Here is a 27483-nt window from a genome sequence, read left to right as displayed (position 1 = left end):
TCTACCTATGTATAAAGTGCCTGTGGCTTTCCTTCCTTCACTGACCAAAACTCATCCACCTACGCTCAGTTCTCACTTTTCGTTCATTAAACCAAAGTTTAAGTTGGCAGGAGAAAGGCACAAGTTTCACCCAGGTATGAGAAGCAATGGAAAACAACTCATTCACCTGGTGAGCACTGATGTCAATAATTGGTCAGGTTTCCAATTAGTCTGAAGGTTCCTGAACATTTTCAACAGAAACCACATCAAAGTGGAATCATCCTTAAAAATCTTCCCCAAACTGTTTCACTCCTTCATACAGATAAAAGCTCTGTATCTCTGCTGTCAGATGCTTTCATGGAAGCCAGAAGGAATTGCCTAAAACCATCTCCAAGAGAGCCACAAAAGAAAATTCGATCCGGTTGGAAAACACTACTTAAGAGAAACACCACTTTCCAGGCGCCTCAAGCAACACATTTGAGTTCGTGGTATTTCCCCTGGAGCTTGCCCTCGCTCATTACCAAGATGAACAATTTCTGAATTCCAAATATGAGATTCTTGGTGATATAAAATGAGCTTTCACTCCTACCAATACAATCACTGTGCTGTTCACCCTTGTGTACTGCTTTACAGAGCGGTCTGTGCACAGACATGGGCAGTGAACATCAAAACAGAAGTAGCACAGAAGTGTTATTTCCGGGGTTTGTGTGAGAAATATTTCAAATACTACTAAGGTTAGGAGCTAAAAAGGAGTCTAAGGCACAAAGAAGTGTATGTCTCAATTAAAGCCAATGGGACTTAAAGGCAACCTTTTTTTAGGAGTATTTGGGTACACCCAAAGTGAAGCAGCATCAGCATTTTGTCCCTAGGTGCCTAAATACTTCTGAAACTAAGCATTACCATAAGGAACTTCAAAGAGATTAATAGCCCTTCTGAAAGCTGTATCCAGAGTTTAACTGAGCTAAAATCCCAAACAACCAAGAGCTTCAAATCATGATCTAAAGCGTGCATTTCAACATCATACAGGTGCAGGAACCTAACTCTGGTTTTCCTCTTACTAAAAGCACTTGCCTAGGGCACCAGGCTCTTACGGTTATGCCTTTGGGACAACTATTACATTCTGTTCTAATAAAGTATGTGCTCTCTGGAGCAAACTCCCCAGGATGACTCCTTTGCTTTGGCACAAATGGACTCATTTGGTTAAGATAAAAGGATGCTCCCTTGCATCATTTTCAGTTGATTTTTTTTTTTTTTGGTAAGATAGAGAAACAGTTAATTTTGCTAAAGGAGTGCTCTGTTGCCATGACTTCACTGCAGACAAACACAAAGCCATCAAGCTCCTTCTCCTTGGGCGTTGGTTTTTTTAAACAGGTATTTGATCATCTTGATTCTCTTACTTCTTTTCCCAACATCTGGATTTCCAGCAATATCCCACAGTCAGATACATAATGGCGGTAGCTACTCAGTAAATTAGGGAGATACTCCTGTACACATTCATCCCTTCACAATCTGCCTGCTGTACTAATGCACCCAGGACAGCCCTGCCTGCAATAGCAGGCAGCAAATCTCTCCAAAGGAAACCCTAAACTTATGGGAATAGTCCCTGAAAGTCAGAATTCCCACAGTCGCACCAAGGACCAAAGGATGGCTTCATCCTGCTCACTGTCAAGCCAGGCTGTTGCCTGGGATTTTGCCCAGTCTAAAACCAGAAGCCTAAATTAAAGTCCATCCCACTGCCTCAGTTTCTCTGGTGGATGAAGAAGGCTGTGCCTACATATCATCTGCCTCTGTAGGGTGTTGCAACATTGGCTGAGTTAATATTCATGGAGTACACTGGGGATTAAGAGTATTATAGACTTTACTGAGGTAGAGGGGTTTTTCTTCTTTCTTTTTTAATGTTTGCATTGAATAGACAGACTAAGTAGCAACGGCATTTGTAGCCTGCAGCCATTATCCTAGTAAATGGCTTATTACAGCATGCAGCCTACCAGCTCACCTCCATCCTGTCTCACTTAAACACATGTAGGTGTAAGTGCTGCTCATTCCAGAGAACTTTCTTTTTCACTGTCTCTGTCTGATGGAGACTTGATAGCTGGGCTCAGAAGACAGGGCTTAGGATATAAATATATCAGTATGAGCTTGTTGTTTGGTACCTATTTCTGACAATCACAGAACAATTAATTACTTCCCATCCAAGACTAATTCCTGTCTCTTCCAAAAAGGCTGAAGGGGGGTGAGTTTTGTCTCAAGACTTTCAATTTCCTGATGAGTCACAGCAGATCCACTACAATAAGTTCAATACTTCAGACTGTTTCTTATCCAGGTATATTCAATACATTACTAAGATGTGGAGCGTGCTATTTTAAGGGCTAATTTCAGGCACTGCGTGCATAATGCCTTCTCATCTGAACATTCAGTTTCTCCCAGATGAGACAGATGTACTGCCTGCACCACCATCCCTTCTCCCCCTCCCCAAATCATATAGATAAATAAACACTACAAGAGCAGAAAGTGAAGAATTGTACACTTGGCGCACTGATTTTCACAAACATAGCCCTTCAGTAGGTAGCCCTCTCTACCATTTCATTAGTTCATTCCCTGCCCTTTGGCAATAAAATTACTTATGTGACAGCAGCATCTGACAAGAAGAAAACATTCACAGACTGCACGGGTTGCAACAAGTCCACAGCGTCTTGTTTTCTTCGTTCTAGGGCCAAGAATCATACATTTATTTTTCTGCCCCAAGGAGCAACTCTGCATCCCTGTACGAATCCTCAATTGTCCCCAGTTCCCACGCCACCCACTCACAAGCTCCCAGGCTCCATCAAGCAGGCAGGAGACACCTTGCCCAACCTCCAAGTAGCAACACTGGTTATAGGGACCAGCAGGTACCCTCTGGTCCCCATTATTTACTTAATTTAACAAACTCTTAGAAATAATTTATTGTGTCAGCTGGGCGATTGATCCCAGATGGGTCGTTGGAGTCTACAACAGGTTGCACTCTGCATCAGCCTGACCACAGTCAACTGTGGTGGAAACTGCCTCATCCAAGAAGACTACGAAGGGGCAGAGCAATGTTCACATCTCCCTGGACCATGCATAGGCCTAGGTTCCCACAAGCAATGCAGTTAAAAGCACTCAGGACACCAACAGCTGCCTAATAAATGTGTGGCTATGATGATTAGGTTAAAGACCATAACATTTGCATGAGAGAGACCAGGTACAGGAGACAGGTATGTTCTCGCTTTTAGAGTTGCTACTGTGCCATCAAGGACATCAGCTGCTCTAAGAGCAGTCATTGCACAGACACCACCTCAAGACTACACTTGTGCTACTTGCTAAAAGCAGTTCTCCCCATGGCACAACTGGACTATGCAAACAGTTTCTATGCAAACAGCAGCAGTGCCAGTTTCTGCCAAGCCCATGCTAATTGCAAGTGATTCCAACTCAAACACTCTTAAGTCAGAAAGCATTTAGGTGACATGTAATCAAGGTCTCACATTTGTCTCACTAGCTCTCCAGTGGTGAACAAACCTGCAAGCAGCTATGAAGACCTCCCAATGTCTCCTTTCTTCCTCAGAAAAACTTTCACGTAAATTCTAATTTTATGCCAACAAAAATGCAGAATATTTTTGATCCTTGCAATGTCCTCAGCCTGTTGTTGTGATTGAACTGTCAAAGCAAAGGACACAAAGGACATGACCACTGATATTCCACTGAAGCCAACAGATCCTTCAAGGCTCAGTGGCTCTTCAGGTGCTACTTTGGAAGTGTCAATGTCTCTTCATGTATCACATTTATCTAAAAACCTCAGGGTACCTTAGGAATATTCAACCAGTTTCACAAAGTCTGTGGGAATGAAAAGGGCAAGTGGTGAAGGATCATTTCACACAGCCAAATCCAACTTGGAAGGACCAAGGAAGCAAACAGACTGAGCTGAGCTTTAAGATTAAAACATGGCAAATCTCCTCTTGAGTAGGCTCAGTTAGTTAAGGTCACTTTAATTAAGGTGAGAATACTCACCTGAATTTTACAGATTTCCATGAAATATGCTGTTATCTCAGTCTGGGTGTTTATGGGACAGGCAGTGGGCTTCACGAGATCTACAATGACATTCACTTTGAGCTGCAGGTGACAGAGTAACACAGCTTGAAATACATATGAACCCACAGCTGGAATCTCAGCATCTGTTCTCTCTATTTTAGAGTGCCTGTGATAAAGTTTCTTGAGCAAGTTTGGACTGGACTAGCCAGCATCCATTTCTAACAAGATCAGAAACATGTGCTAGACTGTGCAGCTCTCCTCTTCCATGTAGGGCAACTAGCTCCTTTGAAGAAAGCATCAGACAGCAGCAGAGATCATGAGCTGATGGCCTTGGCTGTGCTGCAGAAAGTGCCTGAGGAGTCACTGCCTCAAGGCAAGTGCAAGCAACTTTCTTAAAAATTAATGTTATGAATAAAGAGAAAATATAGAACCACATTAACCAAGATGACAAAAAACCCCAAACAAACAAAAAAACCCCGAAAATATCCCTCAACGTAAAAGGGATCATAAATTCTTTTTTTTTTTTAACAACATTGCTGGTAGCATATGCGTCTGCAGCATGAACAGACCAGTGATGAGATTCAAGCTCATCTCATGTTCTTAAAACATGCAAGAGCAGGATTCTCCCATGCCAGGCAGTTAAGTCCATGTGCCTTCCTAAAAAGCCATTTAGGAAGTTTCTAAATGCAGTAGGAGAAAAATAATCCTACTCAGTCCATGCCTGCATCTCCCTCTCCTCCCATTAGCACACAGGGAGAAGGTTGGCTTAGAGCAATACAACGTTTCAATTTGAATATGAATCACTCCTCTGGTGAGAAAACAAAACAGAAGCCCATTTCACATGAGCCTTATCTGAAGTTATAATGAAAACCAACAGATCTAACAGGAGCAATGGAAGTAAAGCGTGGTGAAAATATTGGCTCAGACAAGCAAACAACAATACTTTCTGTCCTAGAGGATCCCAAAGCGGATCCACAAACTCATAGAAGCAGGAATAATTTCATCTGCCACTGAAACATGGTCCTCTCTGGGTGAGTACTCAGTTCAGCATCATGCCGCAGTTCATGATGGAAAAACATCACCGAGCACAAACTGTGTGAGAGTTTAGGAAGGAGTGACCCTTCAGTGGGAACTGTACCACCCTCCTGGAAAGTGGAAGTTGGTTTAAATTTTGATTCATACAATTCAAAATGGCATTATGTGGGCTGAGCACCCGAATACCAGACATGCACGATGTTGTACTTAAAAGTGATCTGTACAATTCCAGAGCTAAATATTTACTTCTCCTCCTGGCAGCATCTAGCAACTTGCAAACTATTTACCTGCATGTTGGAAACAGCTATTAATCCTACAAACACATCAATAATTCACCTTGACTCAAAAGAATGGTTCTCTGAGCTCTGAGGAAACAATGAACAAAATCATCATCTTTTTCTTATTTTTTTGGCAAATGTCTGATGAAGCTTTTCAGAAAGAAGCTTACTTAATCTTTTCCCACATTATATTCTATATACAGTTGCCATTCCAGAAAAAAACAAAACAAAACAAAACTTGGTGCACAAATGCAAACAAATGAGGGTTTGGCCTGATCTGCCTAAACCAAAAGCCAACTTCCTCTCCTACTGGCTCAGCAACAGAAACCCAAAGCCAGTAAGTTCCTAGCATTTCTGAGAGTCTGACTTTTGGATGGGTTTGTGCGAGTTTGTCTTCAGTGCCTTGGAACTGCACAACAATTCAAGGGAAAATGCCCTTAGAAGGAACATGGATGGTGATACATCGACTTGGACAACTACTACCAAGCTATTTCACTGTAGAAGTGACCTCTCTCCAACCACAGAGTCATGTTCTTGCCAAGTTGGAGACTCACCCTCATGTTGGTTTAAACAGAACTAATTAATTTGGTTTTCCTGGGGGAGGGAGAATAATCATCAAATTAATAAACAAGAAAGGAAAGCTACAATGAGCTGAACATGGTTTACAGGTAAAGTGAATTTCCAGGGAATTTGGGCAAAAATTCATTGCTGATTCATCAAACAAGTCATTGAGAGGTCTTAAGAACAAGCTATCAAGTGAAGTCACTCTTCCTCTCCACCTCTTATTATTAGTTACTGCTGGAAGTGACCTTTTCTGCAAATCTTGAGACCATTTTGAAGTACTGGAGACTCTAGGAAGCGAAAATTAGTTCTCAAAATGAACTAAATTGCTTCAAAAACATTTTATTAAAGGTTGCATCTTGCTTCTCTCTCACCCTTGGGTATTTAGGATGAACTACGCACTAGAAGAAAACAGCCACTGTGCAGTTCTAGCTGGGAGTCCCAAATTTGGTGGTACAGGTGCTTATTAGCTGTAGAAACCAAGGGAGAGAGAAGGTGCCCGATGCCACTGGAGCAAGCCAGTAGCAAAACCCATGGAGAACCAATGAGCCCTGACCCTCAGCTCTGCCTGCAGCCTTGGGAAGAGCTTAGGCGGGGAGCTGGCATTGCCTGCAGCCAGCACAGAGAGCTTGCCTGACTCCAGAATCTGCTCAGCCTGGCAGAAGAGTAGGAGGTGCAATTGCTGGCAGGAGCAGGCAGAGCAGCAAAGCTGGTGGAGATCATAAATGGAAGTGTGTTGTAAAACATGGAGGTGAGCACAGACTGACACTCACCTTCACAGTTCCCCCACAGAAAAGCACGCCTCACTACACTCTCAAATCTTTGAAACGCATCCAGCCTTCACTGGATCGATCCAGGAACCTCATTCGTATGCATGTTTGTTCTCACACGCAAACACGGCAAGGTTTTAACCACACACATTTTGCACAAGTCCCGCAGGCCCAAACTTACAGGTTACTCAGGAAACTCAGTCTTAAATGGGAAACCAAAGGAAAGAGATTACACAAAGGCAAAGACCACAAAGAACTGCAATTTGGATTGGAAGGGAGCTTTGGAGAAGCCCAACACAGAGGTTCCCCAAAACACCCAATCTTCAGAGGATCATCTTCTTAAAACAGGACTTACTTAAAAGATTGCACTGACTTATCTTCCAAAACCGATTAGTCACATGAAAATATGGGCTAGACTCTCTTCATTTAATATCATTCCCAAGTGGAAAGTTCTCATCAAAGCTATAATATATTCAGTTCCAGAAGAACAATTAGGTGACATTAGAGGGGTAGTTGTAACTCTCAGAATTAAATGGCCTTGTTATTTATCAGTATGTGCTGCGCCTTCAAAAGTTTCCAAAAGTGATGGTCTTTTTTTGTGCATGCTGGAATATTCAAGAGCATTTCATATCTATTCTCATATTGAGAAAAGAGCAATTAGATCAATAATGAAACAGGAGTGCTCCCTTTTACTTTCTGTGGTTTGCAAAGAGGTTCATGTTTCTGTGTGAGCATAGCTCTTGTTTTAGTGATGTGAAAGTGTGTGGTTTGTGCGATACCCAGTTTCTTCTAATATTTGAGTTTCTGTTGTTATCTACCTACAATTTACAGTAAAGCATCTTTTATTCTCACACCTCTTGATCTCAAAATTAGAACAATTTTCCCAACAACAAGATTTTATTACTCCATGTAGACCTTTTACAAATACTGGAAAGCTTGCTGATGACACACTCCTCACTAATACAGCATGAAATCACAGAAGACAGCATTAGTGTTACCAAGTCTACCTATGCATACATCTGTGGCTACAGACACAAGAAGCAGCAAACACAAGCTTTTCTTTGGGAAAAAGGACCAATTTTGTGTTTGGAAAAGCAACTAGAACTCGGTTGCAATCCATGCCGAGGGTCCCAAAGCACTATACACAGTGGGTAAAGAATACTGAGTGACATTTGAGCCACTGTTTACACGTGACTATTGTGCTATTCATCATGATCAGATTATTACTATTGTCAAAAGCATCCAAAATATTTAGAACTTTCCCCATCCTGCTGCAGAGCATGAATTTAATTCTAAAAATTTTCTTAAGAACCCTCCAAACAAAGGACACTGCGACTACTGGGGATGGCCGATCTACTGGCTCTAGCATCAAACTAAATCATGCCACTTATAGTGTTTTGACTCTCTACACAACAGATGAGAGCACTGATATTTTAGCCAGAAATGTTCATTTTCCAGATAGCTTTTTCTGGCCACATGCTCTACTCCAGAATCCTTGACTGTGCTGTCCCTGTGTCTCTCAAAGAAATGCATCTTTGTCAAATATACTGAAGGTCCCAAAGAGAGAATTCACCTACTTGCTACAACACAAACATCAATCCAACATAAAAATCTCAAAACAAATGGAATACTAAATATTTCTGAAGAAGAAAAGTAAATCACCAACAGCAAGGTTTTCAACCCTATGGCAAGTCATCTAGTCAGCTCTGGAGCCTGAACTAAGTGCACAGGCTGAAGACTCTCAAATTCTCAGTGATTTCCCTGTTCCAATTCTCAGTGATTTTTCTCTCTGGACCAGCCTCGTAGTTTGCACACAAGTATTCTTAATGATCATAAAATAGTCATGCCCTATCTGGCATTAATTTAACGGTGATGGCATAACACTGCATTACCTAGTCATCCAGCTGCTTCGACTAAGATTAATTCAGGCAAGCCAGGACACAAACATTCAAACTTCTTGATGCATCTTGCACCCACCCATGAAGGACTTGGCTTTCAGCCAGCCTGCTTGAACCCTGGTGGGATTAGCCAATGTTTGAGAGGCTCCTGTATGGGATAAATAAGGAGGTCAAGCACTGCAATCTAAAAAAGGACGTGACGGGTGTATATAATCCCCCACGAGGCACATCCTCCACCCTTTACAGCCAGCAACAGGGATGACTAAGGGCACACAGCAAAAGTCATTATAACCAAGGCCACGGAAATGAAAGTGGCAAATGTACCATTTATCCTGTCATCTTAACATGAAGTGAATTTACCTGATTTTATCATCAAACATGCCAAAAAGGACATGTTCGGAAGAGATGCACAGAGAGAACTGTGAGAATATTGTTTACTTGGTTCTAGCTAGAGCAGAACTGCTGAAACCTTCCAGGTTCATTCCTTCAGATTCCCTGCAGATAGCCCTGATGATATCAGGAAATAGCAGTAGATAAATCTGGACTAATGCAAGGCACTTTACAACATCCTTCTCAAACGTTTGGGAAATGCTCAATAAAACTAATATGTAACACACTCTGCTATAAAAGCGCCCAGTTAGGTGTTGCCACTGTGGGCAGTCGTAGTCTGAAAGTGCTGTTTGACCAAATGTTTAAATTAAGGGTGGGTGCTAAACCAAAAATATTCTTCTAAATTAATGTCACAATAGATCACAGTGACCATGGAGCTCAAGCATGCCAAATTTCAACAGTACTTGGTTTTCCCACTGCTATCCCCATGCAGGAGACCTGACTACTCCCCGCCTCCAAGTCTTTCTCAAAGTTTGATGACATTGTGGGATCTTTCTTTGAAATACAGGCAAAAACAGACTCGATAAAGCAAACAGACTATGGGAACAGCTTTGTTTATTTTAACACAAACTCCTTACACACCTTAGGAGAGCCATCAGCTGGCCTATCCCCCACCAAAACACCAGAAAGGACCTTACACTGCTGCTGTAGCTTAACCCAATGCTGGGAACGGCTCCAAACATCTCTCTGGAAACTAGTGCAATAATAAAACTTCTGCTGAAGTCATATGGCTCTCAGGCAGCTCAAGATGGGCTATCAGGAAGTGGGACCCATCTCAAAACAACCACAAGCTCCTCACCGACAGAGATTCCCATCAGCAACACAGCACCAGCCATTGCCCTCAAGCAGGCACTTGGCCATTAGAAAGTGTTGGAAAAGCCTCTTCCATTTTCCTCCTACCTCAGACAAGTTCACTAAACACCACCACTGGAGCCAACTGCTCTCCCTCACCAATAACCCAAGCAGGATTTGGACCATTGAAGATAAGCTGAAAAGTTTTCTCCCCATCCTCCAGACCAGTCTGTACACCCTCTCCCCCATCCCAACATTAATGGAGTTTGTCATGGGTTCTGAGTTACCTTGGTGCAAACAATAATTCTTGCCTCTCTAAGCAAGAATTTGGAAAACCAGCTTTTACTGAACAGATAAGTCTGGCTGAGATTTGTGATCAGATGCAATGCACGGTACAGTGTGTGACCTGGAAAAATATTACCATCAGCTAACAACAGCACAAATTTCTTTCTTCCCTGTCCTTCATTAGCCTCAGAAGCTGGCCTTGCCAGCAGCAGTAATGCAAGTTGAGACAACAAAGCACGTTAATGATGGGCCCTGTCATGTTCTGTATTAATTACTGTAGCTAGTAGTAAACTGTTGGTTATAAATTATATTTTGATAAACTGCCCTTTCTTTGACAAGCCAGCTCCAATGTTTAATGTTGCACTTAATCCTCAAATAATACCCCAGGAGTCCTCACTGTACCCAGCAACAAATCAAAGCAACCTTCAAAAGGCTGGCACAGGTCCTCTTTTCCTACGCACCTCGACCTGAAACTATCCCATTGCACCAACTTCATAATAGGTCAGCTCCAAAAGCTGAGTTGCCAAAACCAGCAGCACGCTTTGGTACCAAGGGTCATACAGAGGTGCCCCAGCACTTCTCTGGGCAAGGGAGCAAGGTAAGAGCCAGAGCAGAGCATGTTTATATGCACGTGTAACAGTTTTCCAGAAATGCTGCAGTATTAAACTGTTTTGCAATGTAAAATAGCAGGGTAGTAAACCCCAGAATATCTCAACATTCAGAAGAGAAGAGAATTTCTTCTACCTGGGACCGAAATAGTCAACTAAAATCTCTAACTAAAAACATCATATTCTTATTTTTGTTTCTTTTTAATTCAGTGACATTTAGCTAGCAGAACAGCTGTTAGCAAAGGTCTAGGAGAGGTGGAATCCCATTTTCTATATAAAGAAAAATGTTTTGGAGGAAACTGCAATTTGACAAAAATACCTGTTTAGCAAAGTACATTTTTAAAAGTGGAAAAATATGTTCTGTTTTTTCTAAGGTAGCAAAAGATCCACCGCGGCTCATGAAAAGGATCCCAAGTCCTAGGAACAAAGACATAAAATTATTTTGCAACACACGTACAGGAAAATAAGGAAGAGGGGTGTGCCCTTTAAGAAGCAGCAGGGAGAGACCCTCCTCTGTCTCAGTCAGATGTGCCCATCACCTTCCACCACCATCAAAATATGTGAAAAAACTAGCCATGGTCTTACTAGAGAGCAAGTCCAGCTCTCAGCAGTGACAACCAGGAGTTTGCAGCTGGCTTCAGACAGAGCTGGGTCAAGTCTGGCACAGCCAGCACTCTCCTTTATTTTACTCTGAAAGCACAACTCACCACACTGAGCAATGACAAGATGTTGCACATGGGATTTACAGTGCTAAAAACCCAAAAGCTCAGGGAGAGGATCAGCAGTGGCAACCGAGAATGCCATCCCCTCCTCCGCAGAACGATGTGAAGCCCTGCGGCCTTGCTGCAAGTTGTAAATTAAAACTGCTTACAGCAGTCCAGGGTTCAGTCCTGTTCTTCCACCACTGGTAGCAGATGGTGAGTGCTATTATTAAATCTTGATTGCCAGCTTATAATAGTAATTGCATGAAAGCTTCTGCCCATGGACAACAACTCACTATCTTTATTTTAAGAAAAAGCAGAAGTCTTGCAGTTAAATAACTTTCTTATTTTAACATTTTTTTTAAAAAAAATCATAACATACTTCTCCTAATTGGAAACACACAGAAAATAGGATATGGCCATATTAGTTAAAGGTCAATGCACATTTACCCACCTCTTTCGAAACTGACAGTATTCTCGTGACAGCCATAAAAGCTGCTTTGAATTTTAGTTCCCTAGAAAGTAAATATAAGGAATCCCAAAGCCGTAACCACAAGCGCCACAACTCTTAACACTGATGTCATATTCAGCTTAATGTGTGCTGCAGGAGTCAGGATGGTAAAGCTTCAAAATTATCTCATCTATGGTATACAGGAAGAAAACAGTAATTATCCCCCAGCCCATCGCCCCGGGCACGTACCACAATGCCCTCATTTGATGCAGCATTAACAGCAGGACATGTTTTATTCCCAAGCATTTAACGTAGGGCGCTGCAGGACTGGTGGGACCATTTACAGGGTCTGTCGCAGCCAAGTATCTCATGCTACTGTATGTTTTATTTCGGTTTGCAACTACTCCTTCCAATTTCAACTACCAAACAAATGTTCCCCTTTCTTAAGGAACCAGTTTACATTCACTTGTGCCGATTTGTTTCTGGATCAATTAGCCAGGGCAAAAGGGGTCGCCTTTCAGACCGTCTTCTGGTATATTAGATGTAAGGGGACAGTGTAATTAATAGATGTCAGGCACAGTCCCCCTTGAGGCATTGATTTCTTCCTACTTCGGAAACACATGGGGAGAACACGATCACCCCTGGCTGTCAGGGGTCCTCAAAAAAATCCATAGGCTTGGATTTACAGAAACTGCTAATCATTTTGGATGCTGAGAAGGGGGAAGGCAGAGTCTGATGCTGTAAAGCAGAGGAAATCTTATTAACTGTAATGCCTTAGTGTACTTCAAATGAAGTTTACAAAAACACAGAGCTGGACAGCCAAAAGACTTCCAGAGCAAGGATCAACTAGGAAAAACCCTTTTGGTCCCAACCTGTATTGAGGGAGATGCAAACGCTCTTCCTGAACTCGGAGCATCTGCACCTCTGAGGCACCCAGACGAGGGATCGCTGCAGCCTGACAAGTTTGCTCCCCAGCTCCCCCACTGTCACACCATATCACAGTCATCACCTTTCCACCACAGACAATTTGGGTTTCAACAAGACATCTATATATAAAGTTGAACTTCTAGGAAAAATGGCATTTTATGACTAAACACCTTGCTTATTTCCCTTTAAGGTTTAATTTTTCCATCTCTTACATAAAGGCCTCAGAAAAAAGCTCAAGATATTTTATTATTTTCATTACCCCAGAGTTCTGTCCAGGAGGGTGCAGCTAACAAACCACACAAGACAATAACTGTGCAAAGCTAGTTAAAATATCTTCATTCTGCAAATACTAAACCTCCTGAAACAGACCACACAAATGAAAAGCACGGAAAGAAGATAGTCTTCAAGCACGTCAGGTAATCTTGCTGAATATTATGCTTAGCTTTGCACAAGTAATAAAGCATTTTTCACTGTGCACAAAGGTTCAAACTCAAAAAATGGCTACCCAGAACTGTTCACTCCTACCCACTCCACAAGGCATAGGAGACCAATCCTAGGGTTTAAAGAAAAATCCCCTTTCTTTGATTTGCTGAGTCTCTCTGGAGAGGTATCAGCACTTTGGCTGGGCAGCATGCTTTAAAGTGAGATAATAGACGGAAGAAAGGTTCTCCAAGAAAGGAGATGGCAGTGTCATGCAGCCGGCACGCTGCAAACCTCATATTTCAAACCAATATAAATGGAAAATTGTTACATATCTCTTTCTCGAAGCCAAAAAACACCCCTTTTCACTGTTTACCTTAAAAAGACTGCCCTATGTAGGTATCTAGACAATCCAGTGATCTGGCCTATGACACACAGATGTATGGTGGAGAAGAGAATGAAGTAAAGTCTGGTCTGAAACAACACCATATGCACACGGTCCTGCACCAGCACCCACCAAAGTATACCTCTATTGGCAGCTCAACTTATGCAGCCTGCAACTGCTGAATGTCTTTTCCACTGGAAACCTTTCTGCAATGATAATCTACTACAGAAGGAAAATCACTAGAGGAAGACACCCAATAGCTTCCAGCCAGAACACAACATGCCTTCAGCAAGACCTTTGATTTTCACAGGCACACACTAAAGTTGTTCTTCACAACAAAGAACAGCCCGTCTGTTGCATAACTAACCTTAGGCTGCGTTAGATAAGTCGTGCCTTCTCACAGATCAACTGACCTTAAATAATGTCCCCAGTGTATTCAGAGCCAATAGGTTTCTCTTTTAGAGCTCAACTGACAGGTCTTCTCCTTCCAGCTATTCCTTCAGAAAGGCACACAAAGAAGGTTTCAAGAGAAATCTCATGCTTACTGTTCCAAGAGCAGCTTTCCAGGCCAAAAAATTAAGCACAAGATCTCAGCTCCAGAGTCGCATCTCCCTTTGAAGGCTTCTTCAGCACTTCATTGCAACACAGCAAGCAAGAGCTTTTGCAGGACAGAACGGGGATTGAAGCAGTTGATAACTGGAGAATGCAGTATACCTCGGGACAGATTGCTGCAGTTCTGCCACTGAGTCAAGCCAGAAGGAAAACAGCCAGCCATGCCGATGAAGCACTGCTTTGTATTATGGATAAGGCAAAACAAAGGTCTGGTGATGAGGAGCTCTTGCGTGTCATGCAAGGGTCAGCAGCAAAGGCAAATTCCACCATGGCATTTCCGTTCTGTCGCCCAACCCATTACTAAGAGTAGATACAGCAGGATCTTTCATTGCTTATCCAAAAATGCCATTTAAAATAGCTCTGCATCATCACCCTGCTGCCACATTCCACTCCAGAGGTGGGATATCAATCCCCACACAGAGCTGAAGCCACAGGGCATGGTGCAATGAGCAGATGAGCTCTTCTTACACCATTTCTCCAACCCCTATCCTGTGTGCAAGACAATGCAGGAGCTCTGCAGCAGCTTGAGAGGTGAAAATACTCAGGAAGAGACAGTGTGAAAGTAAGCAAGTCTCTGCACCACTCAGGGCAGGTCGTTTCATGGTCCACGCAGAGGTCTGTGAATTCCTCGCTGGTGGGAGCAACATTTTAGAAGTTAAATCGTTTGCAAAGCAGGGCCATTTTCCTTTGGGAATGCAAGTACCAAAGCAACTGCCCAGTAAGCCTGCGGCCAAGGCAGAGGCACTAAAAGCCTGGCTATTTTCTGACACCAGATTAGCTGTCATACAGCCTCCACTTGAGCACCAATTTCCCTACTTAAAAAATCAGGGCCAATAGGACTTCCTTTCTTGCTGTGTGTTGCTGCACTCATCCAACTGCTGCTTGATGAGAGTTTTGATACAAGGGCAGATAAAACACACACATCCATCAACTCTCTGATCTCTCCCCATGGAGCACATTAGGGCAAGAGCTCTGCCTCACCTCTTGCAATTGGCCAAACCAGACTTCATTGATAAGGCTCTGCCCTAGAAAAGAGGCACGTTATTTTCTAAGTCATCAGTGCCTCTTGCTATAACTGCATGAGCCCACCAGACTTATGAGGGTTGTTCATACCAGAGGAGCTCCACAGCTGCTGAGGAGCTTTCTAGTAAACCTAGCCCTGATGGCAAAGCAAAGGGCTTGCAGAGCCGAGTTACTGGAATCTATTCCTCCCGCATTAGTCAGCGTATATGAACACATCCTCTTGCTTCATTAAATTTTAATTGGAGTACATGTGAATAGTTTTGCTGGTTACTTAATTAAAGGGAGTCTGAGTACAAGGTGTTCACATGAAAAGCTAGAAAGCAACATCCTTTCTAGCTTTTATTTTGGATTTTTTAAGCATCCATTGTCAATTTCTTCAGGTCAGTTGACATTTGGGGGCTGCTGCAAAGAACCATGAAAAGCAAAGTGCAAATAAAGCACTTTGGAGGGAAACCGGACACAGATCATTAACCCTGCATTCTTCATTATTATCCTGACAAAAATTAAACACAAAATCCCAGAGCAGCTGTTGCATTAGCTAGCTGATTGGTAGTGCTAAATACAACGATTGCTCTGCTGCTGTGTGTCATGCATGTTTGGGCTGGACTGTCTGGAGTTTCATTATTTTAAGTGTCCTTAGGTAGTCTTGAAACCACAGCAGATTTGAACCTATAAAAAAATCCTACTTGTAAACTTTGGGATTTCCTCAGCAATCACCTTTCCTTGTACTGCAACACAGATGCTTATTTGTTCACACACACTTTCCCTGAGCTTAGAGAAACTCTGCATGTACTTTCTTGCCTGCCTAGAACAGGACGACCATCTCCAGAACTCCTTCCTTACTAAAACCACGAGCTGTATGACTGGATTCTCAACTTCCATAAAATCCACATAGCTAGTACAGCTTGAATTGACTTATAGCAGTTTACACCGGCTGAAAATCTACCAGTAAAGCAACTGCAAGAGCAAAAGGCACAGCTGGGGACAGGAGCTCAGTGCCTGACTGCATGAGAAACAAAAATCAGCTATGTTGTTTTGCACAGCGCTGTTTGCTAAGTGAATCAACAAAAAAAACAAACAACAAAAAAAGAAGTGCAGCAATTTAAAAGCACAACAAAAGTTACTGGACTGGTCCTGCACACTTTCTCAGAAATGTATATATTCTATATAGTGATAGGTTCTGGCAGCTTGGGACTGACATACTTTCTATGGCAATGTCCTAATATTAGAAAAATTTGGTCATAAGCTAGAAATGTTACAGAAATAGCATAGGATCATAAGTCAGCTGAGTCAGAACTCGATCTGCTACTTGACTCTTATACTATTTTACTCTTAAAAAAACCAAAACCAAGCAGCACATCACACAGTGGGTTTTTTAAAACAGTTTGCTTCTGTCATCATTTGTGAAGAAGAACGAGCCTTTGTAGGGGAGAAGTGACTCAAAATGGCAAAAATCAATCTGCAAGGAAGCAAAGGACATAGATCCCCTCATACACAGAGCCATGTGTGTAGCAAGCCCTTCACTAACACTGCAGCCCCTCTGTGTGCAAGCTCTGGTGGGCAGGAGGCTGGCTCTCGCTCATGCACATGAGTCCTCCTCCATCAGAAGCCCAGGGACGAGGATGGGATTGTACCTGGTAGTACAGTGGCATAAAACCCAGGAATCTTAGTTGTGCAATGCAGTCTTCAGCATAAAAGCATTTTATTTGCACTCTGTACTTGTAAATCATTGGTAAATAATTAACAGACAGCATAAGCATGTAACAGAACTGAGTCGCAGGTGTTAGCAAAGGCAAACTGCTATAAATGGATATGTCACAGTAATAAGCCGCCTGTTCACCTGTCGGGTGCTGTAGAAATTAATTAAACAATTTAGTTTTCATAAATTAACCCCTGACACTGAGAACCTTACTAGAAAGCACAGCCGTATTCCTTCTCTGTTATTTATTGCCATAACTCTTTCTCCTTTCACAGCTTGGGCAGTCTTTACATGAAGAAACCGTGAACCACACCAGACTCCTCTTGCTGGGGAGAGCCCTGGGGCCACACACACAGGCCCATTCATCCATCCAGTGGAGGAAAGGGGAAATGGAAGCAAGGAGCCTTGCCCCAGCATCCCACTGGGAGCTGCTGGACACGCTGGCTGCAGCAGGAGGAAGGGATTTACCTAACATGAACGAGACCCACTCACTCCACATCTCCTCTTCAGTTTCTCCCTCCCTCCTGCTGCTCCTCATGTCCTACTGGCTGTTTCTGCAAACACAGCCCAGGAGATTTGGGTTCTTCCCCTATGTGTAGCAGGAAGGCAAAGGAGCAGAAATCCTCCTGCCAAGCATCACACTAGAAAGAACCCAGCTCTGCGATCAGAGCTCTTCACACTCCTTAAAACACTGGAGACATCCAGCATCACAACATTTCAGCCACAAACACGCAGCTGCTTGAAGGGCAACAGGCAGGAGCCTGCTAAAACACCAAGGAAAGGGGAAAGGATGAGTCCTCAGAGAAAAGCGCATGACTAAAAAGTTATTCAATCCAAAGCAGCGCACCAAGGAAAGTAAATTGTCAGTGTTTTGCAATTGTTTGCTGCACGTCCCTCAGAAAACACACAGATCCCAGCTCGTCTGTGGCTCTGCCTTGAAACAAAACCCAAAAAGGCCCTTTTCTTGACAACAACGTCAAAATTTTTAAGCTCATTTCACCATGTTTGTTTTGGTTTTTAATACAGTAATACACAAGCAATGAATTCTTGATTTTTATTTTTTTTAATTTTTTTTTTTTAAAGTACAGCTCCCATAAGCTTAAAAGTAAATGAGAGTGCTTTGCTTCCTGGGGTATGTAACTGGAACATTTTTCTAGCACCTAATAAAACATTGTTTGGTTGATACTAACCATTAAAGTATGTGTTTCAAGTCATGTAATGTTCCCTGTGAAATTTGCCTTTTTGCTCCATGAAAAAAAGGGCACTGAAAGGAATCCTGCAGCCATAAGGATCTCGCTTATTTCATGGAAGTATCATTTTAAAAGCCTCACAACATGATCAAAGCACTGTTGAGAACAGATGTTCCAGGCTTTACAAATTCCAGCATAAGTATTTTTATGACATTTATCACTGCTAAATTCTTTCAGCCAATTTTTTTCCCCTGCAAGAAGCATGCAGGCACTTTCCTCCTCAAGGAGGACGTGTTCACGCACGGCCACAGCTCCAGTCACCTCTCCTCCCATCATCCCTCCCCGTCCACGAAGGAGAGCCGTGCGGTTCCAGCGGCTGTGGTGGCAGCCAGCCCCAAACAGTACTGGTCCTGCAGACCTGGGCATGGTGTTCCCCACTTCACAAGCAGAATTCGATGTAGGACCTGTGTCACTATAGTGCTCAGACTCTGGCTCTCAGCTGACCGTTCATACGGCCCCTCTCCCAGAAGTCTCACCGCTCCGCTACCCTGACACCAGACTACAGCCTCCAAAGCCCTCCATAAGGTTTCTTCGTGTTGACCAGGGCAAACACCATCACCATCCCTCAAGATCACAGCAGACCACCACTGCCATGACAAGCCCTGAGCAACCTCACCCAACCCTGAAGCCAAGCCTGCTTTGAGCCAGGGGCTGCACAAGAGACCTGCAAGGGCCTTTCTATCTTAACTGTTGGAGGACTATAGATCTCAGGTAGCAGCCCGCAATCAGATCAACACCCCAAGAAAGCACCTTCCCTAGTCCCCCAGCTCCTCCTACAGACGTGGGAACCCTCTGCCTGTGCACAGGACCTAGAAGAGTCCTTCTCTGGCTGTAGCAGAAGACACTCACCAGTACCCAGCTACAAGGCTAGAGACAAGCAAGAGATGCTCAGGTAACTAATACGTTGGATGCTACTTAAGTCAGACAAGCAGAGCTAGGAGTGATAGCAGGAACCTGCTCGTTCTTGGGAGAGCAGCAACAAGTCCCCCTTCCTGGAGGTGACCATGGAGGCAGAGAATGCCTATTTCAACTGCAATTCAATTCACAGCCAAATTTCCACTGAGAGTGAAGTTCCCAGGAATTTTAGCTCTCCACAGTTGGTTTCTGTGTATTCATCTTCCCAGGAGCATCACCAAGCTTTCTGGTTGACAGAAAGTCTAAACAGTGTGCAGTACTAGGCAGTTTCATGAGAGTGAGCTGTCTCACAATACTCACAACAATTGTCACACAATACTCACAACTACCCAAGAATCTGAAACATACAGTTTATCTCTGAAGAATAACATGGGTTTTTGTACCCCAAAAAAAGGGGATCTGAAACAACCAGATCCTTTCAAATTTCACATATTCACAGAAGAGGGTGTTTGTGAAGAGGACCCCACATCACATCACTTCTCTAATATGTGCCCAGTTTAGTTTCACCTGTTTCCATGCACTCCCTTCCCAATTCCTACAACCTGCTTGCACATCCTGTTTCACTATGAACATGAGCTTCTGCCCCAGGGCAGCACTGCCTTCACTTCTCCTCATGGGGTGAGCTTAGATAACAGTCAAAATGGAAGAAAAAAAAACCAGACAAGTTTACCCCTCTTGCTCATCCAGGCTGTGAGCCCGATCAAGGCATTGCCAGGGCTGTGGCAGCTCTTCACCATGGGCATGGGGTACCACCAAAATGGCAAAGAGTGACAGGTCCACCATGAGTCATCCATCAATAAGATGGGAGGGCAACCTCTGAAAAAGTAGCACAAGGCAGAGGAGGTCTCCCAGAGCAAGGAAGGATGAGGAAAACACATGAGAGGAGAGACATGTCAAGTTCCAGTGACAGAGAGAAGAACAGGGATGCTGGAGGTGAGTACAGGTCTGAGGAACAACAAGGACAACGGAGGGTCATAATCTGAAGAACTCAAGCAGAAGCTGAAGGGTGTTGGAGGAGCAAACTCAAGCAGAGGCAGGGCCTGAAAAAAAGCCTCCACCAGCAAAGGAATCACAAGCAATCACAGCAACCGTCTTCCTCTTGCCAAATGCCTATGCTTTTCTTGATGGACCTCTTAGTCTGAGGATTTTTTGTGTTGTTTAAAATTCATTTACTTCATTTATGAGGTACAACTTTGTATTTTAAATGTACATAGAAAATTTGCCCTCAAAATGCCTTTTGCTGAAAATTAAAATACACCCGTGAAATCTTACGATGCTGGCAACAGGGATTTTCTCTGTGTATGGGCACACATGTATGTATGTGCACAAGCACATGCACAAGTATACGTGCATTCACATCTACGCTACAGCTTTTCTGGAAAAGGACTATTCCCCTAAGTGTCCTCAAAGGGAGAACAGAAACAGGGGGAGCACACAGTGCTGTCACACAATCACACCATGCTCATCCACTCCAACCTCAGAGACAACCAGCACTGACATCAAAGTCCTGTCTTCCTGCAGGTCCTGTCCGGTCCTTCCCCTTGTCTGCAGGCACATCGTCCCTGCAGCACACGGCTGCATCACCTGGGCTGTGCAGCCATGGCTGGGACGCGAGGCTGGGCCACCCTGCCCTTGCACTGCTCCGATGACGTGCCATCAGTTACAGACGGGGAGAACGCTTTCTTCAGAGCCTGGGACACAATGAGGGAATTTTAAAAGGGCACTCAAGTTGGCATCAGGACTTATCAATGTTGTTCTGTGCGTTAACATCACAACCCTGCTCCAGACTTGAGCTTGTTTGAACACCTCGTCTTCCCATCCCAAGCGAATTTGCTGAGCAATTTTAAGAAACAGAAAAAGGCTGTGACCAATTTTCAGGCCCTCTGATTTAGCCATTAAAAAAGAAAAAAAAAAATCCTACAACATTTTCTTCTTGTTTTTCTAAATAAAAATAATGTATAGCCCTAATTTGATAATAAATATGCTCAAAAGCTGTCCTTAAGTAAAAGCTTTTGATAACAAATTGCCTGTGTTAACTGCTATTTTACTGTTGAATTTTTTATTGTTGCTTAAGCACTGCAATTATGCTAATAAGCCTGAGAGGATGGTACACTAAAGCATTGAATGTGACAGATATAATACTCAATAAAATGTTAATCTTACCTGAAAATTGGAATCAAACAGCCTTATTAGTATTTATGGATATGGCATCTCCAACATGTTTCTTAAGAGGAATATATATATGCAATAGATATTTCCAAATATACTCTGCTATTTCTCGTGCCTCCATATGATTTAATTCAAGGTGGCTATTACCCCTACTGCTAATTGCCAGTCCCTTTTGGAATAAGAAAAAAGAATGTCAGTGTCTGGGCTATGCATAACTCCTGTATATTGGAGGGCTTTTCCCCCTGGCACGTCGAAGGCGGCAGCTATCCATGGGGATGGGGACACCTCTCCCCAACTCATGGCAGGGCCACCAGGCTTGGTAGGGTGCAGCAGCACACAGCGAAGGCACCCTTCTGCCACCTTCAGTAATCTATTTTTCCCATATCTCTACTTTTATGTGCAAGGCATGTAAATCCAGCAAAGGGTTATTTACAGGCATTGGAGAAATGGCTTTTGGATTTTAAGATGGGACTAAACACTAATTTATTTATTTTATTTTTAAACTTTTCAGCCAATGATGACAAGGAACCAGACACATCTGTTTCACTGAAAGCTACAGCTTTGCAGAGTTGGACCCAGAGCCACAGGGCTGTCACAGGGGATCTGTCACTGAAGTGCCACATGGTTTTCCACAAGTCACATTGCATTTTGCACCGTTACTTCACGACCCAGTCCCAGTCTGCTTTCTCAATTGATGGCATAAATTTTTCAGAGAACGAGCTGCCTTTCACCACATACAGCTTTTTTTTTTTTTTTTTTTGCCAAACCTACGGGTCTCAGACCCAGCCTTGGGGCTCCACTGCCATGCAGAAAGCAAGTAGTCTTCAACACCTTCACTTTCTCCTCTATGCAAGAAGGAAGAAATAACCTCAGAAAAGCCACATGCTTCTGACAAACTATATTTCCATCCATGACCAGGCTCTATAGAGAGACCATTTCTACACAACAGACTGGTGTGGTTTTCAAACACTGCAGGTTAATGCTTTAATAGCAGCTGCTGGCTCCCAGCTTCACTCCTCATGCTGCTCTCACCCACAGAAGTCAATTCTGCTGACAGGACAGCAGAAACATCGATAATCAGCATTATACTTTCTGACAGACAAGCAAAATTCTGGCCACTGGATGCTGCAAGCCTCCTTGGTGGCAAACATGAGGTGGGAGACATCTAGGAACTGTTTCGATGAACTGTCACAGCAGGGAAAACCCAACCGGCTGCCCACCAAAATCTGGGATTCCCAAAGCGCCCAAACGCTCACAACAAGCCACCCACAGGGCACTGCTCACAACACACCAGGACACACTAGGACTTTCTTAAGCAACGCCTGCAGTGCACACTGGCTTGCACTCAGAGTGCAAGGATGGAAATGGGACTGCTTTGCAGGACTCTGAGCTTAGAACAGCTCCACAAAACCTCGTTTACAGGCATAAGCAAGGAGTGCAGTATTAGGAAGAAAAAAAAAAAAAAGACTTTTCTGTTGCAAAATCAAAGAAAACTACTAATTGACAGACCTTGTACCTTGGGGAGCTGGGAGATACATCCAGGGCTCCTCTGGCCCAAGGTAGCCCCAGCACGAGATGCCAGACACCAAATCTTCAGGCGCAGTCAGCAAGTTAACCAGGCACACAGCTGCGATGTGCTGTGGGACCGTAAGGCAACTGCTCCCATAAAGGTGGCAGGACTCATCTCTGCCATGTTAAGTGAGTCTTGTCATTATTTTCAACCCTGCGGGGAAATCTAAATTGAACTTTGGCATATTGTTTTCTTTTGCTAAGCAACAACGCTTGAATGTTAACTCCAATCCTGACAAGCATATTTATGGAGCATTCTTTGCAAATAATCTTACCCTGACCAGTCTGAGAGGTCTGAATCATAAAAAATGATAATAACAACAATAAAAAAGCACAAGGCTGGAAAACCATCACTGCCATTGGCACAACCCCTCAACTTATTAACTGTCCTTGCAACAAGGTGAACTGCAAGGTCTTAGATTTATTTGACTGATTGAGATCAAAAGATCAGGGGGCACACTGTATCTTTCCATGAATGTATTTTGCTTTCAAGATTTGAGCAGATAGCTGCAGGAATTGAAAAGCTCAACAAGAAAAAAAAAAAAGAAAAAAGAGGGAAAAAAACACATACAAAGGTGACTTCAGAAAGGCATCCCCTTATTTCTATCTTGACACCATCCACATTTCTTAGAGTTATTTGAAAGTTTGTTCCACATTCCCATACCCGTGGGACACAACAGCTTATCTCTGCTAAGCAGATGATGATAACAAACAATAAGACATCTTCATCTATAACTCCAGAGGAGACATCAGTATTTGCTGACATTAAGGATGAAAGGTAAATATAAGAGAAACCAAATGAATTCCAAACAAACTCCAACAGGAGATTGAAGAATTTCCCATTGGATTTTGGGTGTCCTATGAGACAGTACAGGTATCTCAGTGTACTTCTTAATCAGATCGAGGAAGATGAAGCACCTGAACCCCATTTGTCTCATGATGAAGGCTCAGAGGCTGCCTGAGCCCAGGCAAGGTTTGTCATCTGCAGCTCCCAGGAGAGTGAGGAATAAGCAAGGGAACTAAATGAGCAGCCATCTTCAGGACATAATTTCAAGACCCAGCTGGTAAGTCAAGCATTTTTAAACACAGAAAAAGCCTGCTGTGTTCACTGTCAAGACAGGACAAAGAAACACAATGGAGAACAGGAATAGAAGAACAAGAAAAGAAAAATTAAACTCTCCTCCATTTCATCAGCCCCTGGAAACAGAGAGGGAAAGTAATCACTTCGTTCCTCTGTGTTCCAACATGATATTCGTATTTTTCTCAGTATACCTGTATCTGGAGCATTCTGTTTTCATGTCACAATAAAATAGATGAGATTACCCACCTGAGAGCAAGAGTAAAGCCTTTACATGGATCACAGAAGAGACACAAGCTCCCAGGAACTTGCTACAAAGGAACCAGAATTGATACAACCTCCTGTTTTTATCACAAGTTTACATTACATGCAAACAACAGAGGATTAAACTCCTTTTCTACTAGCTTACTCTTCTCTCCAGATCACAATCACCATCCAGTTAACAAAGACACTGAGCACTAGAGTTAACTGCTGTTGCACCAAAGCTCATTATCGGACCAGGCAGCTCCTTTTGCACAAATACAATGAGCTTTGCCTTTTACCTTACCAGTTTTGAATAAGGTTGCTAAGATAAGAATTCCACATGCTCCCATTTCTAACCATTGATGGGTTAGGAGGGCTCTCCAGAAGTCATCTAGTCCATTTCTCCACCACATGGAAGGATCAGTTCTCCTAAAAACATGTCTGCTAGAGCTATTCAAACTTCTTCTTAAACCTTTCCAATGACTGAAACTGCTGAAGCTTCTTGGGCAATCCACTCCAGTGCTCAGCTATTCTTAATGCAGGAGGTCATTTACTAATGTCTCATTTAGATTTCTCTTGCTGCAACTTAAACTCATAATTTGTCTTATTTACAGTGGGCAGATTTACAGTTTATTCCCTCTCTCCACAACAAGTTCACTATTTCCAAAATTTACAAGCTGAGGCACCAGTGTTGCTTGCCCTCTCTTTGCCATTCTGCTTCTGCTCAAAGCACTTTCTTCATCTTGTTTCTCTGCATGTGTATTTCTTTTCTTACCCCGAGAGAGACAGGCAGGTAGGATATCACAAGGCTGTTTCAGGAGAAGACGTGCACATCCAAAGGCTGATGCATACAGGCACACACAGTTATAAAGTACTCTGAAACAAGAAAAAGAAAAGATTTGCGTTTAGGATGGTGAGCAGAGGGTCCAGTAGTAAGGAAAACCCAAAAGCTCTGAAGTGTAATTTCTTTCACCCCACTATTTAACATTCAAACAGATCTTCAAAAGCAACGTCAATGTCTATAGATACATCATGCACCACCACTCAAACTTGGCCACATTTTCTCTGACAATCACCGTGTTTGATAAATCTGTGATCTAGGAAACAAAGTGATCACTGACTTTGCAGAAGATCCTGTCAAGCTATAAGCAATACCCACCACACATCAAAATCAGATGGCTCCAACTCCAAAGCTTTATTCACTGTGACAGAGGACAAATCTTAATGTTGCCACTGGTGACTTCATTTACAGTATCACTGAAACCAACAGAGACAAGACTTCTAGTCTACTCTGAGATTTGAGTGTGTATAATTATGGGATAGACACAGAGGAGAAAAGTCAGGTCTGAGGAAAGATTGAGTAACTTTTGTGTTCACAACACAGTCCTTGCCTCCCAAGCTTCAGGATGTTCTATCTACCAAAAAGAAATCTTTCTCCTGAACACAAGGGTTTGGTGACAACGAGGAAATAATAAAGAAAGGATTTACATGAGTGTGTTTTGAAACACAGGGGAGACCTCTGAATAACAAAAACATTTCAAATTTCATGAGAGGGAACAAACAACAGGGGAGAGCAACAATAATACATTTGCCATCCTACTTTTGGAGGCTCTCAGAAAAACAGAGCTAGACAGTAGCAGACAATTTGCCACAACACCATCTTTCACCAGTGGATCACCTTTTGCAGCCCATCTTGTCTCAATTCCTGTTTTCCCTTAGCAGGGGCTGCTGTTAGCCCCAAAGGCTCAAGCAGCTTTGTAACAAATATGCCTTCTCCAAGGGCTGAAGCCAAGAAACACTTAATTTGCCACCTGCTGTGAAAACAAGATGCCTGTTGCACATCTAAGGATGTGCCAGTGCAACAACTCAGTGTCCTCTCCATGCACCATCCATCTGACAATCCCTTTCGCTACTGCACTTTGTCCATCTCTAAGCTTCCACTTGGGATGGCTTTTGGTTTTTTTCCTTTGCAGTCTTTCTCAGCTGCCCTGGACTTTTGCTTTCCTTGATCATTTCCACTTTTACCAATGCCAACACTTAACAGCCAGCCCAACTGCTGTCAGCACAGGAAGGTGACACGCTCCTATTTAGCACAGATTTGATAACAGAAGTGCTGTTTCCAAGGCTAAAGAGGAATACCTGCACCAATAATGTCCCTACAGCAGCACACAGTAGCTGCGGAGACTGAGCAATAAATGCCTGTTACTGAAAATGAAGAACTCAAAGTAAGCTCAAAATATATGATGGCCAACTAATAAAAGAGTTTAAATGCATGCCCATCTCTAAGGGTAAAAGCAGCTCCAGAGACTTCAGCAAGATCATCTGCAGCATCAGACATGTTACCACCCAAAATACTAGTGAGAAGAGGATGTTTAGCAAAGGATAGAGCTACAAGGAGTGTTTCCACCAAGAAAATACACCCATTTCTATGGCTGAATTACAACAGCTGTTGAAAACCATGGAGTAGCATTGAATGGCAGCTTAGGACAGGGAGCCAAGACGAGTACCACGTGCAATTGAAACTGCCAAGGGATTAAGTTAGGTCAAATGTAATTACACAAACTGGAACCTGGCCAGGGTACTGGCTGGTTTAAGAAAATTAAAAGAGGTGTTCAGAAGTTTCAGAGATGGAGTCCTCCTCCTGTTAATTATTTGGTGAGTCAGTCACTGAAGTCTCAGTACTCTGGGAGGCTGTCTGAAAAAAAGGGAAAAAATGAGGCATAAACTTGAAAGGCATTAGAAGCGATTAGCAAAAGCCTTTGTTCTCCATGGCAATCCTTGCTGCACTAGTGCGCGAAAGCCTTTCATATTCATGCTGAAAAGTGGCCTTAGTTCCTTTGATACTTCTGGGAGGAAGCGTTTAAATTTACAAATATCCCGCTGTCAGAAGTTACAGACAACAGTCGAGGAACTTCTGCGTATCCCAGCCAGATCATACATAGCTCTAAACCCAGTTCTCAGGCAGGCAGTGCTCCTGCTGAAGGAATGCAAACAAGGACACATGGAAGCTCATTGAGACCTGGAGCAACGTCTACTCTACTTCCTATCTGTGTATGAAAGCCAGGTCATGTGGAAAAGGAGGTTGCAACCATGTGAGACAGTGGCCTCACCTTCATTCAGATTTTGGAAGACGGGGAGCATGCAAGGCAAGCAATGGTAAGGAGACCAGAAAGGATGCTTTGTGGTCTGGCAGCTGAGGTCACTTTGAAAGGTTAGATCCCATTTATGCCTCTGCCATAAACCTCCTGAACAATAAGAGGAAAGTCACATATATCAAATTTTTCCCAGATATTTATTGCTGTGCCTTTTCTGGCTAACTACAGACACAGAAAGACCATGTCCAGAAGAGACAGGAACCAGCAGTCATGGATTGAGATTCTCTGTTCAATCTCTAATTGAAA

General features: G+C 43.1%; 1 protein-coding gene across 23 annotated transcripts in view; it reads right to left on the bottom strand.

The window, feature by feature from the left end:
• LPP (LIM domain containing preferred translocation partner in lipoma) overlaps positions 1-27483 on the bottom strand; it is a 348425-nt gene that overhangs the window by 249799 nt on the left and 71143 nt on the right. For 15 of the 23 annotated variants that reach the window (XM_074877369.1, XM_074877366.1, XM_074877378.1 and 12 more), the window contains one exon: positions 24858-24958. The exons of 7 other annotated variants lie outside the window; for them this stretch is intronic. The gene's annotated coding sequence lies outside the window, so the exon portion shown is untranslated. Of the gene's footprint in view, positions 1-10959; positions 10974-24857; positions 24959-27483 lie in introns of those variants that run through there. One more of the 23 variants, XM_074877385.1, reaches the window with a different exon arrangement.

Source organism: Strix uralensis, chromosome 9, assembly GCF_047716275.1.
Source record: "Strix uralensis isolate ZFMK-TIS-50842 chromosome 9, bStrUra1, whole genome shotgun sequence".
NCBI lineage: Eukaryota > Metazoa > Chordata > Aves > Strigiformes > Strigidae > Strix > Strix uralensis.
The sequence above is the reverse complement of the archived record's forward strand: the minus strand, read 5'-3'. Positions and strand labels throughout refer to the sequence as shown.